Genomic DNA, 4073 nt, shown 5'->3' on the forward strand with positions numbered 1-4073 from the left:
GGCCCATGACACACTCCTTGCTTTAGGAAACATGGAACAAAGAGAGGCAACACTAAGGACCAATGGGGGTGCCCAAGGCCTTCTCAGCTGCATGCTGGCTACTTGGGAGGGCAACCAGATGAGCCTACCTGATCCTGTAGTGGTCAGAGAAGGAGCATGGCCCAGTGGGTGAACATAGCTTGGAGCAAAGGTTCTGTGAGCCAGCGGAACAACTGCAGGTCACTAATGGAGGTGGTGTTGGGCATGGCTGCAGGCCATGTGCCACGTGGTATCATTCTGAGATTGCGAGCAGCCAGCTGCTGTCTCTGTGCCACCCTTGCCTCTGAGTGGCCGTTGAGCACATGCTTCATGGTGTCTCCCTGGGATCCTGCAGTGCCCACCACACTAAATCAGGTCTTAAGTATCTGATTTTGATAAGTCTGCTGAGCCTCAGATTGGGAGCAAACACTGTGTGGTACAGGAGAGGCTCTGGGCCATCCTTCAGGACTGGAGAGGACAGGCAGGTGTTCGAAACAAAGGCCAAGGCTGTCGTTGCACAGAGGCAAATACCCAGGAGAAGTAACAAAAGGAACCCAGAGGCAGAGCTCAGTGGGCCAAAGCTGTTCCGGTAGGCTTCCCGGTGGAGGAGGTAGTTGCTTGAACTACACGGTGACCTGAACTTGCTTGGTCTTTTCCAGGAATGGTAAGCATTACAGTAGGGCTGTTCAGGACTCAGCAACCCTGATGCAGCCTCACTAGATAAGAGCCTGTTGAAGGCAGGTGAGAATAGATCGGGGTGGGAGGTGTGGGGAAGGGAAGGGAGGCTGATCTGACTAGAGGAGCTATTTGTTAATGTCTAGAATTGTCCACTTAGTTCCAGAAACGACGACATGGTTAACTTGTCCTGACCTACTTGTCCTTGTCCTGATTCGTGAATATCATGATCGGTGCTCTTGTGCAGGTGGAACACTATAGAAGATGTGAAGGGCCTGTTCCAGTAAAGTACTTTTTTTTTTCCCTTTGGTCTTTTCTCCACAGTGGGATCCAGAAGATGTGAATCTCAAAGGACACAAAGACAACATGGAGGAGACTCTCTGAGGCTTGTGGACTTGACCTTGGTCGATGACCACCTGTGGCCACCCATCAGCTCAGAACCCAAGGCCAGTCATGGAGCAGGCAATCCCCTTCTTCAGAAGCCACCCAGGAGGATGAAGAATCCAGAGCTGGCAGCGAGCTGGCTGGTCTGCAGGACGGCTTAGAGGGCAAGCTCGGAGTGCATGTCCTGCGGCACACTGGGGTATGCCTAGTTGGTTTTGAAGATTAGAGGATCACAGACAGCTCTTACTCTGCAAAGATAAACCTTCATCTGGGAGACGCTGAAGCCTCTTTTCCATTCCCCTTCCCCATTTTTCTTCTGTTGCCTTGAGAGCCAAGCACAGCCAGAACTCCTTCTCGGCTCCCGAAGTGAGTTCTCACCACAGCTCAGGTGTTGGCATTGCAGCAGAGCTCCTTCTGCAAGGCCTGACAGCCAAGATGCAAGGGGCGGATCCATGTGCTGGGAGGCCTGGATTCTGCCCTCCAGTCACGTACTTACCTGCTGGAAGCCACAGCTAGGACTGCATGGGCAACCACATGTTTGTGAGCTCACTGGTATTGCGACGACAAGCAAAGCAAATTGCTGCAGGTGCCAGGACTTAGAGCCTGGCAAGGTGTGTGCTAAGGCAGAGTTTGCAGATGAAGGGGTCTAGAGGCTTCAAAAGCTCATGAAAAGCATGTTGAGGGTTACAGGCAGGGGGGCACGGTAGGAGGGTTAGATTTAAGCACAGCAATTTTATTTGCATATTGATACTGTGATTGTGAATGAAGGGAACGGGCCTAGGGTAAGAGTGAACACTAGTGTGAATACAATTTGACGGAATGAATTAAAGTGCGTCACTGTGAAGGCCAGTCGTTAAGTCTGAATCCTGGCCCCATCACAAAAGTCTGCCTTGAGGACAACTGGGAGAACTGCCAAGCAGCAGCCCTGTTCCTGGCTGACCCCAGGAACGCTGTGACTCAACTCTGTTGCCCTGTGTCCCCTAGTGGGAACTGCAGGTCTCAGCAGCAATAGTGACGTGTCTCAGAGAAGCAGGTTGGTGCTGCAAGCCCCTGCAGAGCTCTGAGCCCCCTGGGTGAACTCTGAACAAGATGTAAACGTAAAGCCACCCTTCTTACCTTTCTTACTTTCGTTATTTGAACCGGTCATCCTTTAAGCCAACTCGCCATCAACAGTTTGTTGCAGCCAGCTTTGCTTTGTTATCTTGACCACTCAAGTTGTACTTTGGAGGAAGGAGATGTGAGCAGAGGCCTGGGAGTTGAGGGACAAGTTCTAGAGCATTCCAGTGGATGAAATAGGACACAGCATTGCCAGCAGGGAAAGGGTACAATCTAGTGAAGAAAGAGGAAATCTGATGTGGCCAGTATGGTGCAGTATGTAGGCTGTTGCCTGGGCCGGGCAGGGGCAGGAGCCGGAAAGGAACCAGATGGTGAAACCTAGGGTGTTGCTGCTTGACTTTGTTGGCAATGGATACCCATGGAAGAGACCAAAACAGTAAGATGACTAATTGTTGAGTTTTTCATCACTATAGCAGAATTCTAGGGTCCTGGGCACCAATGAGCATGTGTTTGGTCTAATGAGATTGAGTGTTACAACACAGCAGGAAGGGCTGATCTTTACAAAGGCAGATGATAGGGATAAACTGGCATCCTTGGAAAATGCCTTGAATTGACCTCCCCGGAAAACGCACACGCACACACACACACATGCACAAGCTCACACATGCTCGTGCATGCACACACTCACCGGGAGAGGCCGGATTATGCCCTCTGGAAAACCAGAAGCTGGATCCTGGTAGAAATGTCTTTCCACTCAAGAACATCACATAACCACGCTTGCTTTAAGCAGCACAAATTACTTGAGCTCTAGTTGCTATCTCCCCAGGCCATCAGCCCAATCTCCCTTCACAATCTAGTTTCTCTCTCTCTTTTTTTTCTATTTTTTAAAAAAGAGTTACACAGAAACAGAAGAGACAGAGATATTTTTCATCTGCTGATTCACTCCCCAAATGGCCACAACAGCCAAAGTTGTGCCAGTACGAAGCCAGGAGTTTCCTCTGGGCCTCCCACGTGCGTGCAGAGGCTCAACATCTTGAGCCATCCTCTCTTGCTTTCCCAGGCCATAAGCAAGAAGCTCGATCTGAAGTGGAACAGCTGGGACCTGAACCAGTGTCTCTATGGGGATGCCAGCGCTGCAGGAAGAAGATCAGCCTGATAAACCACCATGCTGGCTCCACAAGTTTCTAACATCATGGTCCCAGCTGTATCAGATGAGTATCAAGTCTCTTCACCCGGAGTGACCCAGCAAACGAGGGACTTGGGACTGGGCTTCATTAACCAACGAGAACCTGCCTGGATGCAGAGATCTGGAACTGCGGGAGCTTTGTGAAGAAGCACCCACAAAATGCATTCTTCCTGGCAGTAGGCACCATGGTAGTTTCATTTTCAGTGTGTGATTTAGGGAGAGCTCTGGTCGCTGAGATGTTCTGGAATGCTTAGTTAGATCCTAAAGCACTGACAGCCACTTATCCCTCCGGTGCACAGTGTGTCACTCACTCCCACCACGGGAATGAGGATGAGCTGCTGGCGTCAAGGGAGGCGCTGGGCCAGGACGCATGGCTGTGCTCCAGCTCACAGGGCTGACACACTGTGACACTGTCATTTCCCTTTCCAGGTCAGAGTTTCTCCATCTGTAAAATCAAAGTTAGGCCCGATTCCTTCCCTGTTTGTTTGTTACATCTGTTTATTTCACAGGAAATATTGGCAGCTTTATAAACTCACAGGCAGCGTTCTGTTATCAGATATACCTTAAATACAGGTTTCAAGGTGTAATGTAAAATCCTTGTGGATTTTAGTATCCACATAAAGTCACATTTGGAGCTCGCGTCATGCAAGCATCTCACGTGAACACCTCTTTGCTATCAAACTCCTCCTCTTGCTATCCAGCTCTCTCTGCTAGTGCAGCTGGGAAAGCAGCAGAGGACAGTCCTGCCCGAGTG

The sequence above is a fragment of the Ochotona princeps genome, chromosome 3 (genome assembly GCF_030435755.1).
Source record: "Ochotona princeps isolate mOchPri1 chromosome 3, mOchPri1.hap1, whole genome shotgun sequence".
In the NCBI taxonomy this organism is placed as follows: Eukaryota; Metazoa; Chordata; class Mammalia; order Lagomorpha; family Ochotonidae; genus Ochotona; species Ochotona princeps.